We start from the raw sequence: 18,772 nt of genomic DNA, 5'->3' as shown, positions 1-18,772 counted from the left end.
TTGAGCATATCTGGGATGCCTTGCAACGTGCTGTTCAGAAGAGATCTCCACTCCTTAGTACTCTTACGGATTTATGGACAGCCCTGTAGGATTCATAGTGTCAGTTTCTTCCAGCACTAGTTCAGACTCCATGCCACGTCATGTTGCGGCACTTCCGCGTGCTCGCGGGGGCCCTGCGCGATATTAGGCAGGTGTACCAGTTTATTTGGCTCTTCCGTGTGTGTAAACGGAGCAGACACGGACGAGGAGCACCCGAGAGAAGATGTGGGCTGTAAGTGGGGAAAGCCATTGCGATAAGCTACTTTGACAAAGGGCAGATTATCATTACACAGAGTTTGTGAGCGAATATCTCGAAAAAAAGCAAGTTGGTCGAATGTTAAAGTGCAGCTGTCGTGAGCATCTACGGAAAGAGGAAAGAGGTAGAAGGACAGTGAAACTGCCACTACGCGCTGAATGGTTGGACGTCCACGACTCCTCACAGAACGTGGGTTCCATGAGCCTTCACAGAACATGGGGTTCAGAGGCTTGTCTGTTCCGTAGAGTATGATAGATGGTGATCTATGGCACCTCTGTCGAAAGATCACTGTGCTAGTCCACGCACAAGTATTTCCGAGCATACCGTGCATCGTACGTTATTGAACATGGAGCTCCGCAGCAGATCTCCCCTACGTGTTCACATGTTAACCCAAAGACATCGACAGTTACGGCTGCAGTGGGCACGAGACCATCGGGATTCGAGCATCGACCAACGAAAACGTATCGGATCTTCGGGTGAATCAAGTTTTTGCTGCAGTAGGAAGACGGTCGTCTCTACTAACGGCGTCATCGAGGTGAACGGCCGCTCGAAACGCGCTGCGCGCCAGGGACGCAGGCTGTTCGGACCAGAATTATGCTACGGGAGACATTCTTCTGTGCTCGTGTGGTACTTGTGGGAGTAATAGAAGACACGCTGACAACTGCGAACCACCTACAACCCTTCATGCTTGATGTCTTCCCCGACAGCGTATCATCGTTCAGGTGTAGAAGTATGAAACCGGAATTTGGTTGCAATAATTATCTGAAACTGATAAACAATATTTCATTCAAAATAATTTACATTGCTATTTATACATTTCTCCCACATCTCCGACAGGCTATGAATGCCACGCCAAAAAAGCAGTCCTTTTGAAGCGAACCAGTCAACGAGCCATTTTCGCTCATGTTCATACGATCTGAAGCGTTGTTCACCAAGAGCGTGTCCCAGTGATGCAAACAGATGATAATCGGACGGAGCCAAGTCTGTAGAATAAGCCGCATGCCCTAGCATTTCCCAACTGAACGCCTCCATGGTTTGCCTGACCCGTTTTGCTTTGTGTGATGGGACGTTGTCATAGAGCAATATGATTTTTGTTGCCTTTTTCCATATTCCCGTCATTTTACACTTAATGCTCGATTTAAATCGATCATTTGCTATTGGTAGCGATCAGTGTTAACGGTTTCACCAGGTTTTAGTAGCTCATAATAGATGACACCCTTCTGATCTCAACAAACACAGAGCGTTGTCTTCTTTCCAAAGCGATTTGGTCTTGCAATGGATGTCGATGGTTTGCCTGGAGTCTTCCATGATTTACGATGCTTAGCATTCTCAAAATATATCCATTTTTCACCACCTGTCACTATTCGATGGAGAAACCACTTTCTTTTGTACCAGGCGAGCAGCATTTCACAAGTGGTCTTTCGATTTGCTTGCTGTCTTCCATTCAGTTCATGCGGAACCTATTTTCCCACTCTCTGCACCTCCCCCATAGCTTTCAACCGAAGAGAAACGGCTTTTCGTATCACATTCAGTTGTTCCGCGAGTTTCTGTTGAGTTTGAGTATCGTCTTCATCCAATAAGGCCTGCAATTCGTTGTCTTCGAAGTTTTTCGCTGGTTTCCCAAGCTCGTCGTTTCTCACATCAAAATCACCACTTTTGAATATTTTGACCCACTCGAAACACTGTGTTTTCCCAAAGAGCATATTCGCCGAAGGCTTAGACAAGCATTCGATGCGAATCTGCAGCAGTTTTATTCAATATAATAATAACAGAAAACCACTACTGTCTGCAAATCGTAGTTGGTAGGCACAAAACTCGACATGTTTACGGGTTTTAAACAGATACCGGTGTATGGAACCTGGGTTACTGTGTGTTGACATTCGTCATCAGCTGTTACAAGAAGCAGATGGCACTGCAGATGCGGTCTCACGGGCCCTACACTGACAGCTAGAACCATGTATAGGGAAATTCCGGTTTCATACTTCTACACTTGATAATTGTCCGTGTCTCGGAGCCAGAACCGTGTTACAGTGGTTTGAGGAGCATTATAGTGAAGTCGCTCAACAGGTTCGCCTCATGTGAATCCTATGGAACTCACCTGTTTCGCTATCGGCCGCCATCACCTAGTACGCAAATCGGGGGCCAGTTATTTATGCGAATTACGCGCCCTGTGGGTAGACATCTAACGCCACATACCTCCACAAACCTACCAACAAACTGTCGGGTCCCTGATACGCAGAATCAGTGATGTATTTCATTCCAAAGACGGACAAACAAGCTATCGAGCAGTGCGTTATCTAGTGCTACTTAGTATCACGTGAGCTCCCGAGGCCCACCGCACGGCGTCCATGGAGACGAGGCGCACGCCAGAGTCTTCATGTCGAATCAGTGCTCATGTATCGTATTTTTAAAATGTGACTACGCCTACTCAGGCTGTTTTAGTTTTATTTATAGACCACGCTCTCTTAGACAAATTATGGGTTCAGGCCAATTATGGATTCAGGCCTTCTGGAGAAGGCTCGGTTATTTGGGCTGAAACCTAGGTAAAGGTTGCTTTCATTACCGCAATCGAGGCCGATAGTTTCTTATATATTATTTTAGAGTACTGCGTCCATTTAACAGCAAGTGAACGCTTCCGCAAGGACCAAATATTTAGACTCCAAATGGGGCTAATCCCATGAACTTTATTTAGTATGCTCAAGCTGGGAACAATGATCATTCACACTTTTCAGGCCGTCAGCTGAGCCTATTTCAGAGTGATTCAGGGTTTGTGGGAGAAGGATGTACGCTAGGGTGACAACATTCATACGACACCTCGTAATATTTTGCCGGCCGGAGTGGCCGAGCGGTTCTTGGCGCTACAGTCTGGAACCGCGCGACCGCTAAGGTGCTCTGAGCACTATGGAACTTAACTTCTGAGGTCATCAGTCCCCCGCTACGGTCGCAGGTTCGAATCCTGCCTCGGGCGTGGATGTGTGTGGTGTCCTTAGGTTAGTTAGGTTTAAGTAGTTCTAAGTCTAGGAGACTAATGACCTCAGCAGTTAGTCCCATAGTGCTCAGAGCCATTTGAACCATTTTTGAACCTAATATTTTGACGTTCAGGACTAAAACTGTATGACACCACCGTCCACAAATCCCAGCGATCCCTTCTGTTCCATCTCTACCACTTTACTTTCATGTAAGGGACAGAGAAACTCATCGCAAACTATATATAGACAGTGGGCAAAATAAAACTCGCCTGGAAAGTACACTACTGGCCATTACAATTGCTACACCACGAAGACGACATGCTACAGACGCAAAATTTAACCGACAGGAAGAAGATGCTGTGATATGCAAATGATTAGCTTTTCAGAGCATTCACACAAGGTTGGCGTCGGTGGTGACACCTACAACGTGCTGACATGAGGAACGTTTCCAACCGATTTCTCATACACAAACGGCAGTTGACCGGCGTTGCCTGGTGAAACGTTGTTGTGATGCCTCGTGTAAGGAGCAGAAATGCGTACCACCACGTTTCCGACTTTGATAAAGGTCGGATTGTAGCCTATCGTGATTGCGGTTTATCGTATCGCGACATTGCTGCTCGCGTTGGTCGAGATCCAATGACTGTTAGCAGTCGGCCGGATGTGGCCAAGCGGTTCTAGCCGCTACAGTCTGGAATCACGAGACCGCTACGGTTGCTGGTTTGAATCCTGCCTCGGGCATGGATATGTGTGATGACCTTAACTTAGTTAGGTTTAAGTAGTTCTAAGTCTAGGGGACTGATGACCTCAGCAGTTAAGTCCCATAGTGCTCAGAGCCATTTGAACCATTTTTGAACCTAATATTTTGTTGGGCGTTCTTTTGCCCGGCATAGTGCAGTAACTCGACGTGGCACGGATTCAGTAAGTCGCTGAAAGTCACCTGCAGAAATATTGAGCCGTGTTGCTTCTGTAGCCGTCCATAATTGCGAAAGTGCTGCCGGTGCAGGACTTTGTGCACGTACTCGATTACGTCCCGTGAATGTTACATAGGTAGGCAAATTATTCGCTCGAACTGTGCAGAATGCTTTCCAAACCAACCGCGAACACTTGTGGCCCGGTGACATGGCACACTGTCATCTATAACAATTCCATCGCTGATGGCTGTAAATGGTTTTCAGGTAGGCGAATGTAGCCATTTCCAGGCAGTGATCGGTTCAGTGGACCACAGATCACAGCCCATTCCACGCAAACACAGCCCACACCATTATGGAGCCACCACCAGCTTACACAATGCCTTCTTGACAACTTGGTTTCGTGGGCTTTGCGCCGCACTCGAACTGCACCGTCAGCTCATACCAACTGAAGTCAAGACTCATCTGACCAAGCCACAGACTTCCAATCGTCTAGGGTCCAACTGAAATGGTCACGAGAACAGCAGAGGCGTTGCAGGCGATGTCGTGCTGTTCGTAAAGGCACTCGCTTCGGTCGTCGTCTGCTGTCACAGCCCATTAACACCACGTTTCGCCGCGCTGTCCTAATGGATACGTTCGCGGTATGTCACATGTCGATTTTTGCCATTATCATTGCTTGTCTGTTAGCACTGACAACTCAGATGCCCTCGGTCGTTAAGTGAAGGCGGTCGGCCACTGCGTTGTCCGTGGTGAGAGCTGATACCTGAAATGTGTTATTCTCGGCACGCTCTTGACACGGTGGATTTCGGAATATTGAATTTCCTAACGATAACCGAAATGGATGTCCCATGCGTTCAAAGTCTGTTAATTCCCGCCGTGCGGCCGTAATCACGTCGGAAACCTTTTCACATGAATCATCTGAGTGTAAATATCAGTTTCACCATCGCCCTGCCCTTCTATACCTTGTACACGCGATACTACCGCTAGCTCTATACGTGTGTAATGCTCTCCCATGACTGTCACATCAGTGTCTACCTCCAACACGGGAAGAAGGCAGCGTTATCATCTTTACACTACATGGAGAGTTCTCCAGTAGTTCTTTCTCTTTTGTAAAAACATTCACTTCCGACACACATCTTCCTATTTTCTGGGTTTGGTTTCGTGCGATGAAGACTATATAGGTAGCTACCAATATTATAAGTTGTGTTTTACGGATTTTCTCGAATCACGACACTGACTGGATACACTCAGCAATTTTTAATACGTACCTGTCATCTGGATGTGCTCTGAATGGTTTCCAGTGTCTTTTTTTTAAATCGAAATAACTCTCAAAAAATTTAGTATGCTGTGACGTATGTACTTTATAATTTACAGTCAGACAAAGCTAAGTGTTCTCTGAGCCAAAACGGCAAGGTGCCATCTTATAGTAAAAGTTTCATACACGTATCGTTGTAGTACCGAATTCCACCACTAGGAACTTCAGAAGACTGAAAATCAAAACGGTGGATTTCACAGGACTTGCTGAATAAAGTGTGGCAAGAAATTGACTTCTGATGCGACATTTTCTGTACGACAAATGACAGTCAGATTCAGCCAAAATGAAAGTTAAAACTAGAAGTTAAAGCGAATGTATGGGATGAAACAGCTGTATCAGGGGAAAAAGCACAGTCGTGTAGATCACCACACATGAAGTCTGTAAATAGTATTTTAAGTTATTGTTACACCGCACAAAAGCAAAAAGTGTCAGAATTGTCTATAACCGATACAATATCATAAATGTAAAATAAGTAGTGCAAACAAAAATATATACATATTCCAGGCCACTGACAATGATTTGCAAAGAACAAGGTGCTATACCTCGACTATCTTCTCAACAAAATTCTGTATCAAATTAAAGACCTTTTAAAATCATCCTACATTATAAAATTGGAACTCATAAACTAAAACAACACTGTGGTATGATTTTCTGTCAATCAGAACACAAATACCTATAAATGTATCCATCATTGATATTATTGATGAACACACATCTTTTTTTCCTGCTATGAAAAAGGTTCTATTAATTGCTCTTGCTTTGCTGCAACTACACACGCAATTGAACGATCTTTCACTACTCCACTGAGAGTAAAAGTAAGACTATGATCTACACTGAGTGAAAACAAGCTGTGTGAGTTGTACAAGCTAAGTGTTCACAGAAGAAAAGTAATTGAAAGACTTGATTTTATTGACTTAGTCATTGACAAATTTAGGCAACAGTCTTGGCGATTGTTATTCATCTTCAAGCATGGTCAAGTGAAATACAACATTTTCTGTAGTTTCGTATCACATACAGTACTTCATGGTTATTCTTTTCTTCGTCAGCTCTTGTTAGGAAAACAATCAGTTATTTGATTATTTCTAACTGTAATTTGTAAGCGTTTATTTGATATGATTCAAACTGCATTTTTGTGAATGTGAAGACATGTATTTTTTGAAAGCCAAGTTTTAGGTAACAGCGTATAAGCATTTATAAAAATTTGTTCTCTGCATTTTCACTTTCCAGGAAGTTTAGTCAAAGGCTACTCATCACTGTTTTGTTTATACCCCTCAGTACTCTCATTTCTGCTTCAGAATTTTCCTATTCAGCATCAATTCAACATTATTAGTATGCAAATAAAAATATCTTTCTAAATATTTTACTGCTATATTTTCCAATTTATTTATTATTTTATTGAAGTTATATCAAATTTCACCGTAAAAGGATAAATTTTAGATCATCAACCTAAAAAATGTGACACATGGGTAACCATTTTAATAACACAAAGAAGTTTACTTTGAAGATAAACATGAAAGCATGCTTACCTTTGAAGTATCAAGGTAAACTACCTATAACAAATATTGAGTGGATGCTACGGTATGTTAATAATTGTTAATTTACGATTGTCTAACCACAGCTGAATGAAATATGAAACGAATACCAGTTTACACGCACACACACACACACACAAGCAAGCAAACAGATCACTGATATCATGAGAACACATTCAACAGTAGGCGATACCATTAAACTGTTGGCAAGACCATCCAAAAATATCAAAACGAGTGTTCAGTTCCTACCGCTGTGAAGAGTGACAATAGAATTTCAAATGACAATTATCAGACCAAGAACAGCTGTAACAAGGGAAAAAAGCACAGTCGTGTAGATCACCACACATGAAGTCTGTAAATAGTATTTTAAGTTATTGTTACACCGCAGAAAAGCAAAAAGTGTCAGAATTGTTTATAACCTATACGATGTCATAAATGTAAAATAAGTAGTGCAAACAAAAATATATACATATTCCAGGCCACTGACAATGCTTTGCAAAGAACAAACGCGAAACATGCATGGCACAAAACTTATATTTTATTCAGTTGTGATTAGACAGTTACAAATTAACAATTATCAACGGACTGTAGTAGGAGGACGAGTCTACAGATGTGTGTGTGGTAGCCTCTCCTAGTATGCCCATCGATCACGTCATGTCCCTCGTTTCAGTACTGAGTGCACAGTGAGCACATAGACAGGCTTAGACAACAGGGTCTTCCTCCAACCATGAGTGTGGCTGAGAGAGTTCGCCTGATTTCATGCAACCCACATAACATATCTGCCATGCATCTCCTTTTTCATGAGAGTTCTCGGCCATACACTGCAGGGGCACTGAAGACGCTCCTGCAGCATCTTCTATGGCAAGTGCTTGGTCATCCACCATACAGCCCGCACTTGGCTCCCTCTGAGTTTCCTTCCTGCTCACAAGAACCGCTGGCTACGAAGACAACATTTTGACACAGACAACGAGCTGCATATCAGCATAGAGAATTGGCGGAATTCACATGTAGCTGCCTTCCATGAGAAGGATATTAGAAAGTTGGTACATCGCTGTGCCATATGTTTAAGTCAGAGCGGGGACTATGTAGAGAAGTAGATGGAAGAGGTAGCTAACTGTTGCAAATGAAACATTATTGTTTCCACTGTGATTTCAATTTCATGAGCGGTCAGTTCTTAATAAAAGAATAGTTCTTGTACACTCTAAGACAAAAAGAGAGAGACACACCACGAATGAATTATGAGAATAGAACGAAAATCGGCAGTACATGTACAGCCAAACACATGATATTTCAGAAAAATTGGATGATTTATTCAAGAGAATGAGCTTCACAAATTGAGCAAGTCAACCACGTGTTGGCCCAGTGCTGGGTCTTATGCGAGCAGTCATTCGTCTTGGCATTGATTGACAGAGTTGTTGGGTGTCTTCCTGAGGGATATTGTGCCAAATCCTGTCCAATTAGCTCGTTAGACCGTCAAAATCTCGGGCTTGTTGGAGTGTTGTGCCCATAATGCTCCAAAAGTTCTCAGTTGTGGGGATACCCGGTGACCTTGCTGGCCAAAGGAGGGTTTGGAAAAAACGAAGAAAAGTAGCAGAAACTCTCGCCGTGTGAATGCGGCCATTATCTTGCTGAAATGAAAGAATAGGGTGGCTTTCCATGAAGGGCAAATAAATGGGTAGAATATCGTCGCCGTATCGCCAGCATGCGACAACCAAATGGATCCTGCTATGAAACGAAATGGCACACTTTACCACCACTTCTGGTTGACGGACCGTGTGGCGGGCGACAGTCAGATTGGTATCCACCACCGTCCAGGGCGTCTCCAGACACGTATCTGGCCTGGGATCTCATTGACTAGAGTAGAGTTGTCGTCAGTGATCAGTCCCGTTTCGAAACGAGCCCCAATGGCCAGCAAGGATGTGTTTGGAGACGCTCTGGTTTGTGGTGGGATTCCAACCTGATTGTCGCCCCCGTATAGCCTGACAACTAGGAGTGATTGTCTGTGGTGCCATTTATTTTCATAGCAGGACCTCTTTTGTTGACGTCCGCCGTATCCTTACAGCATAGTGGTAGGTCGACGAGATTCTACGACCCAATTTATTGGCTTTCATGACAAACCATCCTAGTCTTAAATTTCAGCGAGATAAAGCCCGCCTGCATGCGGCCTAAGTTTCTACTGCTTGCCTTTCTGCTTGCGAAACCCTAACTCGGCCAGCAAGGTCGCCAGACATCTCCCCAACTGAGAACGTTCAGAGCAAGGCTCTGCATCCAGTTCGGGTTTTCGACGATTCGACAGGATGTGGCACGATATCGCTCAGGAGGACACCAGACAACTCTGAATCAATGCCTAGCTGAGTAACTGCTTGCACGAGAGCCACAGGTGGACAGACGCGTTACTGAATATGAAAGAGCAAACCGTCTTAGTTGCAAAACCGGATTTTTTTTATTTTATTTACCCTCCAGTGACACGTCTCGCCTTACCCAAGGCATTTGCAAACTGGCTGGCAAAATATGGTGTTAAGCAAGTAGGATGTCGTGCATACAGATATTCAAGCAGATAACCGCTGTGGTCAGAATTTGAGAAAGCTTGTGCGGTGTATGATATACACTACTGGCCATTAAAATTGCTACACCAAGAACAAATGCAGATGATAAACGGGTATTCATTGGACAAATATATTATACTAGGACTGACATGTGATTTCATTTTCACGCAATTTGGGTGCATAGATCCTGAGAAATCAGTACCCATAACAACCACCTTTGGCCATAATATTGGCCTTGGTACGCCTGGGCATTGAGTCAAACAGTGCTTGGATAGCGTGTACAGGTACAGCTGCCCACGCAGCTTCCACACGATACCACAGTTCATCAAGAGTATTGACTGGCGTATTGTGACGAGCCAGTTACTCGGCCACCATTGACCAGATGTTTTCAATTGGTGAGAGATCTGAAGAATGTGCTGGACAGGGTAGTAGTCGAACATTTTCTGTATCCAGAAAGAGCCGTACAGGACCTGCAACATGCGGTCGTGAATTATCCTGCTGAAATGTATGGTTTCGCAGAGATCAAATGAAGGGTAAAGCCAGGGGTTGTAACACCTCTGAAAAGTAACGTCCACTGTTCAAAGTGCCGTCAATGCGAACAACAGGTGACCGAGACATGTAACCAATGGCACCCCATACCATCACGCCGGGTGATACGCTAGTATGGCGATGACGAATACACGCTTCCAATGTGCGTTCACCGCGATGTCGCCAAACACGGAAGCGACCATCATGATGCTGTAAAAAGAACCTGAATTCATCCGAAAAAGTCCTCGTAGTGCATGCTGCTGCAAACATCGTTGAACTGTTCGTGCAGATGGTTGTTGTCTTGCAAACGTCCCCTTCTGTTGACTCAGGGATCGAGACGTGGCTGCACGATCCGTTACAGCCATGCGGATAAGATGCCTGTCATCTCGACTGCTAGTGATAGAGGCCGTTGGGATCCAGCAAGGCGTTCCGTATTACCCTCCTGAACCCATCGATTCCATATTCTGCTAACAGTCATTGGATCTCGACCAACGCGAGCAGCAATGTCGCGATACGATAAATGAAAATCGCGTTAGGCTACAATCCGACCTTTATCAAAGTCGGAAACGTGATGATACGCATTTCTCCTCCTTACACGAGGCATCACAACAACGTTTCACCAGGCAACGCTGGTCAACTGCTGTTTGTGTATGAGAAATCGGTTGGAAACTTTCGTCGTGTAAGTACGTTGTAGGTGTCGCCAGCGGCGCCAACCTTATGTGAATGCTCTGAAAAGCTAAATCACAGCATCTTCTTCCTGTCGGTTAAATTTCGCGTCTGTAGCGCGTCATCTTCGTGGCGTAGCAATTTTAATGGCCAGTAGTGTAGATGTTAAATAGTTCGGAAAGCGAGCCTGAAACACATGCAAGCCCCAGTAGATTGTTGCCCTTGTGTAATTTATGCATGTACCATCTTCTGTATTAGACACTGCACAAGGTTTTTCAAATTGTATCACGGAGATTTCCTACTGGGATATTTGTATGCACGGCATCCTATGTGCCCTGCACTGTATTTTATCAATCAATCTAAAGATGCCTCGTAAAAGGTGAAGCGCGTCGTTGGAAGATAAATAATCCAGTTTTTCAACCGAGACTGTTTGTTCTTTCATATTGTTGCCAATGGTTGTGAAATGTTTCTTTATTATTCCTTTTAGTTTGATTTTGAACTCACACTGGCTTGGTTCGTTAGTTGTAACTTTGCTGTTGTTTAGCTTTGGATGACTTTGTGCATTTTTAACTGCGAGAGAAACCAAATATATCTGCCTGCGAGATTACAAAATAAATCCTTAACTATTAATTCCTTTAATTAAATAAAATGGTCCCTCTGCTTTAACGATGTGCCTAATAATGCTGTTCACGAAATGGTCCCTGTGCATTGATGATTTTCGTAGCAAACTGACCCTGAAATGAAAATATCTTACCTCGTACTGTAATTGCTTGGAAAGGAGGTGCTTACTGATCTCTGTGCGCCAGGCTGCAGATTTCTAACTGCAGTTGCTGAGAGCTATTTTATACACATCAGTGAGAGAGAAAATGACTGATCCAGGATATGGACAATGCTCTTGGGTGAAGTATTCTTTTAAGAAACTGTTTTTAAACTATCTGATACGTTATTATCTCTATGCAAATCGTGTTACAACACTCATTAACACTGACAAAGGGCAACATTCATACCAAACTCTTACTCTCACAAATCTTAGAAGTATCATTAATAAACATTAAAAATATCTTACAGTGAAAATTACACAGACCTTAGTGAAATATTTAAAGTTCGCCGATGTGGATGTCTCATTCAACAATGATTCTAACTACTCGGTGCCGATAAATAAAATATTACGTTCATTCCTCTTCATATTCTTTTCATTCTGAAACACTAATCAAATCCTTTTCGACAGTTTCACAATGTTGTTGTTGTTGTGGTCTTCAGTCCTGAGACTGGTTTGATGCAGCTCTCCATGCTACCCTATCCTGTGCAAGCTTCTTCATCTCCCAGTACTTACTGCAACATACATCCTTCTGAATCTGCTTAGTGTATTCATCTCTTGGTTTCCCTCTACGATTTTTACCCTCCACGCTTCCTCCAGTACTAAATTGGTGATCCCTTGATGCCTCAGAATATGCCCTACCAACCGATCCCTTCTTCTACTCAAGTTGTGTCAGGAACTCCTCTTCTCTCCAATTCTATTCAATACCTCCTCATTAGTCATGTGATCTACCGATCTAATCTTCAGCATTCTTCTGTAGCACCACATTTCGAAGGCATCTATTCTCTTCTTGTCCAAACTGTTTATCGTCCATGTTTCACTTCCATACATGGCTACACTCCATACAAATACTTTCAGAAACGACTTCCTGACACTTAAATCTATACTCGAGGTTAACAAATTTCTCTTCTTCAGAAACGCTTTCCTTGCCATTGCCAGTCTACATTTTATATCCTCTCTAATTCGACCATCATCAGTTATTTTGCTCCCCAAATAGCAAAACTCCTTTACTACTTTAAGTGTCTCATTTCCTAATCTAATTCCCTCAGCATCACCCGACTTAAATCGACTACATTCCATTATCCTCGTTTTGCTTTTATTGATATTCATCTTATATCCTCCTTTCAAGACACTGTCCATTCCGTTCAACTGCTCTTCCAAGTCCTTTGCTGTATCTGACAGAATTACAATGTCATCGGCTAACTTCAAAGTTTTTATTTCTTCTCCATTGATTTTAATACCTAGTTCAAATTTTTATTTTGTTTCCTTTACTGCTATAAAGATTGAATAACATCGGAGATAGGCTACCACTGTTTCCCTTTCGTGCCCCTCGACTCTTATAACTGCCATCTGTTTTCTGTACAAATTGTAAATAGCCTTTCGCTCCCTGTATTTTACCCCTGCCACCTTTAGAATTTGAAAGAGAGTATTCCAGTCAACATTGTCAAAAGCTTTCTCTAAGTCTACAAATGCTAGAAACGTAGGTTTGCCTTTCCTTAATCTTCTTTCTAAGATAAGTCGTAAGGTCAGTATTGCCTCACGTTTCACAAGACTCAGACACAAATATTTTTATTTAAACACAGATGCAATTAACTTTACGTCTACATTGCCAAAATTCCTCTGCTCGGCGTCTGTCTCACTACGCGTCTAACGATTGAACTCCCGCGCTCCTTGCTGCCAAACAGCGATGACAAAACAAAACACATCTTCCAGCGACACAACTACTCTCACCAAAGACTGCCCGCGAACAATAGGTGATTCAAAATTGTCGCTTAGCACTTGAGACATCCCAAGTATGCACAAATTCCAGAAATGCAAAGAACAAACTGTCGACTGACCAGTTTCAGTTGCTCTATCACACCGCCATGGACTGGATAAGGTGCTACATATCACTGATTTCCTCACTCTATGAAGCTCTTTCTGTTGAATAAATCATCCAATTTCCTGAAATTGTAATCATCTGTTAGTCTGCAGACGTACATTACATCTAACAGTTTCCGTCACATGTGGATAAATTTTTCTTGGTGCGCCCTTTCGTCTCTCTTAGAGTGTATTACACGGAACTGAGGACGAAAGAACTACAAAAGTTAAAGATTTGATGGATAACTCCGTTGTGTGGGATGTAATAAGAAATGGAAATTTTACAGCCCTGCCCCCACCCCTCAGGAAAAATTTCTGCAAATGGCCGATGGTGTTAGGTAGGACTGTTGATAAAATGTTGATACATCATGACAATCGAAACCCTCAGCTGCAGACAGGTGTTGTTGATATACCTCAATGGGGATAGCTGAAAATACGTGCCCCGGCCGGGACTAACCCGGGATCTCCTGCTTACATAGCAGACGCTCTATCCATCTTTTTTATTTATTTCTTTGTTGATCTCATTATGTTCTATTTTAATCAAAATATCCACGGGTGTACTGCCGGTCTACAGTGTCCAACGGGCACAATATTTCGGCCATCATACATGTCGCCATCATCAGGTAAACTGACGGACTGAGCTCCTGTGAACGTGCCGGCACGGAGACCCGTACGCTATGGCTGCTCAGAGGGAACTGGGTTCGGTCGCGGCGGCGGCCGATTTAAATACCCTCGGCCCGCGGCGCGCTCCCTCCGCCGTTCGCGCCCCGCGCCACGGTCTCGCGGTGGAACAGATTGCGACGGCGTCTGAGATGACGTCGGAGTGATGGCTCTGTCCGCCGTGGTCGTCACAACTATACGTTTGCTCGATTTACTCTTGATTAACCCAATCGCTGGTTCCCAAGCCTTGCTAAGATTATAGCCACAGTCACGGTTTATGAGGTCGTCATTGGTGCGAATTTCGATGGCCTCTGTAACAACGCTGTCCCAGTATCTCGACGTATGTACCAGAATCCTCGTGTGTTCATACTCCATAGCGTGATTTTCCGACAAACAATGTTCAGCGACCGCCGACTTGCTCGGATACATCAGTCGAGTGTGCCTCTGTTCACGGCATCGATCCTCGACGGCACGCATCGTCTGACCAATATACGACTTGCCACATTGACACGGAATCTGGTACACGCTGGCCTTCCTCAAACCGAGGTCATCTTTGGCGCTCCCCTCCAGTGCACGAGTTTTATTCGGAGGACAAAACACAGTTCCGACCCGGTGTTTCTTCAAAATGCGGGCGATTTTCCCCCAGAGTGCGCCTGTATATGGAATAAACGAAGTGCCTACCTCCTCCCTCGTGATTTCATCCATCTCTACAGGTTGTGCTGTAGTGGTTGGGTGGAGAGCACGTTGAATCTGCCGCTCTGAGCACCCATTTTTTCGAAATACAGTTCTCAGATGTTCCAATTCCTGCGTCAGAGATAGTGCGCGCCCTATGTACTAGAGTTTTAAGTACCCCATTCCTCTGTGAAGGGTGGTGGCAGCTGTCTGCGTCCAAATACAGATCAGTGTGCGTTGTCTTCCGATACACCCCATGACCTAGGGTGCCGCTCAGCCCTTCTCTTGACTAAGACGTCAAGGAAAGGTAATTTACCCTCCGTTTCAGTCTCCATAGTGAATTTGATGTTAGGGTGTATGGAGCTTAGATGTGTAAGGAAATCAAGGAGTTTATCCATACCATGTGGCCAGATGACGAACGTGTCGTCCACGTTACGGAAAAAAGCAAGTATGTTTCCATTCGGATGAACACCAGAGGCACACTCGACTGATGTATCCGAGCAAGTCGGCGGTCGCTGAACATTGTTTGTCGGAAAATCACGCTATGGAGTATGAACGCACGAGGATTCTGGTACATACGTCGAGATACTGGGACAGCGTTGTTACAGAGGCCATCGAAATTCGCACCAATGACGACCTCATAAACCGTGACTGTGGCTATAATCTTAGCAAGGCTTGGGAACCAGCGATTGGGTTAATCAAGAGTAAATCGAGCAAACGTATAGTTGTGACGACCACGGCGGACAGAGCCATCACTCCGACGTCATCTCAGACGCCGTCGCAATCTGTTCCACCGCGAGACCGTGGCGCGGGGCGCGAACAGCGGAGGGAGCGCGCCGCGGGCGGAGGGTATTTAAATCGGCCGCCGCCGCGACCGAACCCAGTTCCCTCTGAGCAGCCATAGCGTACGGATCTCCGTGCCGGCACGTTCACAGGAGCTCAGTCCGTCAGTTTACCTGATGATGGCGACATGTATGATGGCCGAAATATTGTGCCCGTTGGACACTGTAGACCGGCAGTACACCCGTGGATATTTTGACTATCAAATACGCCGGGAGAAACTCAAGAATCACATGTTCTATTTTGTTCGTTGTATATGTTCGGGGCGGACGTCTCATGACACCCGTTCAGTTTGTTAGTTGATCCGTTCACTCAGTTTTTTTTACTACAGAGAGTAACTAACCCTCTGACCGAACACGCTGAGCTACCGTCCTGGCAATCCAGCTGAGCAACCGAGGACACAGATGAATACCGCGACTGCAGGGATTTATCCCTTGCACGCTTCCCGTGAGACCCACATTCCCAACTGTCCACAATCTACATTCGTAATGTTCCTAGTAGATATTTGCCCATCCACTCATTACTCGCGCCAACTAAGGTGACGATTCCCGTAAGAGTTCGGGCAACCTGTGCGCATTCGCACGAACGAAGATCAATGGCCGGGTAGCCTTTAAGTATATGGAGAAAGTAACTGTTCTCGAAAGAACAGATACCATTGATGACCGTGCAGCTTCTCTAGAATGAATGATAATTAATCGAAATGCTCACAGGTTGCCCGAACTCTTACGGGAATAGTCACCTTAGTGTGCGCGAGTAATGGGTGAATGGGCAAATATCTATTAGGTACATTACGAATGTAGATTGTGGACAGCTGGGAATGTGGGTCTCACGGGAAGCGTGCAAGGGATTAGACCCTGAAGTCGAGCTATTCATCTGTGTTCTCGGTGGTTCAGATGGATAGAGCGTCTGCCATGTAAGCAGGAGATCCCGCGTGCGGGTCCCGGTCGGGGCACACATTCTCAGCTGTCCCCATTGACGTATATCAACAACACCTGTCTGCAGCTGAGGGTTAGTTATTTATTCTAGAGGAGCTGCACGGTCATCAATGGTATCTGTTCTTTCGAGAACAGTTACTATCTTCATATTTTGATACCTCGATGTAACAATATTTTCTTCCAACAGATGTCGATATGTATCGACGATAGCTTCTTTACAGATATATCGATAGGGAAAGAGCAATATCTGGTGCCGATATTTTTATTTCATTTTTTCTTTTTCTTTATTTTGCAATTTTCGATAAATATTTGAAGCTGTTTTTTTTAATTGTAGTAGAACATAGTTTTACTTTCACTGTGTGAAGGAGTCTTACTATTTTTTGAGATTTTATCACGTCCAGTCTTTCTCTTTCCCTGTGTGCAGCAAGTATAGATGGCAAAAAAGAAGAAGTCTGATTGCGCTACGGGGTGGCGGTGTGAATGGGATAATAAGAATCCCACTGAGGAAATATAACATCAGTTGCGTTAAAAATGGTTCTTAACGCGAATGGTGTGCTATTACTTCACATCGGCATTCTTCAATCGCAGTAACTGAAATTATGAATAAAAATCTAAATGACAAGACTGGTCTTTGCGGTTGGCGGAGACGTGGGAGGGGAAATACTGACATAATCGGCGCTCGGCGCTACCAACACAAACTGCAACGTTTAGCTTCACTACGCAAATTTGACACTAAGACGGCTAGGTCAAAAATGGCTCTGAGCACTATGAGACTTAACATCTAAGATCATCAGTCCCCTAGAACTTAGAACTACTTAAACCTAACTATCCTAAGGACATCACGCACATCCATGCCCGAGGCACCAGTCGAACCTGCGATCGTAGCGTTCGCGCGGTTCCAGACTGAAGCGCCTAGAACCGCTCGGCCACACAGGCCGGCACGGCTAGGCCACTAGCGTTTGTAGAAATGAAAAAAGACGAGGAAGTCGACATGAAATGCTGCGGACAAATCCGATATGCGACGAAACCGCAATATTGCATTTAAATGGAGGGGTGAAAAGTTATAATGTGAGAATATGCGGTACGGAACAACCACAAAAAGTTGTGCAACATGACAGGCACTCTCCAAAATTAAATGTGTTTTGTCCACTTTTCACGGGAGAATGTGTATAGTCCCTTTTTCTTTGCTAAGTACACTGTTACAGGAAGCACATATCTCGATATGCTTGAGAACTTTCTTTTGCCACAGTTGGAGACTGATTCGAACGACTTCATTCATCAACAGGATGGTGCGCCGCCACATTGGCATCTGGAAATGCGGGAATTTTTAAATCAAAGGTTTCCTGAATGATGGATCGGTCGCACTGGACCAAATGATTCAGCCTTACTTTACTGGCCTCCAAGGTCACTGGACCTGATTGTATGTGATTATTTCATGTGGGGGGGGGTCTATATAAGACGCTGTTTATGTGTTACGTTACCAACAACAATGAATAAACTGAGACATCGCATAACACCAGCTGTGGAAGCTGTAGCTCAAGACATGGTCGCCGCTGTGGGAGTAGTTTGAATATCGCATAGACATATGCTGTGCATCTCAATGGGGGCACATTCAATATGTATAATGTTGTTGTGGTCTTCAGTCCTGAGACTGGTTTGATGCAGCTCTCCATGCTACTCTATCCTGTGCAAGCTTCTTCATCTCCCAGTACGTACTGCAGCCTACATCCTTCCGAATCTGCTTAGTGTATTCATCGCTTGGTCTCCCTCTACAATTTTTGCCCTCCACGCTGCCCTCCAATACTAAATTGGCGAGCCCTTCATGCCGCAGAACATGTCCTACCAACCGATCCCTTCTTCTATTCAAGTTGTGCCACAAACTCCTCTTCTCCCCAATCCTATTCAATACCTTCTCATTAGTTAATGATTTACCCATCTAATCTTCAGCATTCTTCTGTAGCACCATATTTCGAAAGCTTCTATTCTCTTCTTGTCCAAACTATTTATCGTCCATGTTTCACTTCCAGACATGGCCACACTCCTTACAAATACTTTCAGAAACGACTTCCTGACACTTAAATCTATACTCGATATTAACAAATTTCGCTTCTTCAGAAACGCTTTCCTTGCCATTGCCAGTCCACATTTTATGTCCTCTCTATTTCGACCATCATCAGTTATTTTGCTCCCCAAATAGCAAAACTTATTTACTACTTTAAGTGTCTAATT

At 44.2% G+C, this 18,772-nt stretch overlaps 1 protein-coding gene across 1 annotated transcript in view; it reads left to right on the top strand.

Moving 5' to 3' along the window:
- Positions 1-18,772, top strand: part of LOC126176314 (testis-specific serine/threonine-protein kinase 1-like) — a 104,021-nt gene that overhangs the window by 84,151 nt on the left and 1,098 nt on the right. The gene's annotated exons all lie outside the window — the stretch shown is intronic.

Source organism: Schistocerca cancellata, chromosome 3, assembly GCF_023864275.1.
Source record: "Schistocerca cancellata isolate TAMUIC-IGC-003103 chromosome 3, iqSchCanc2.1, whole genome shotgun sequence".
In the NCBI taxonomy this organism is placed as follows: domain Eukaryota; kingdom Metazoa; phylum Arthropoda; class Insecta; order Orthoptera; family Acrididae; genus Schistocerca; species Schistocerca cancellata.
Note: the sequence above shows the minus strand (reverse complement) of the source record. Positions and strands in the feature narration are given on the sequence as shown.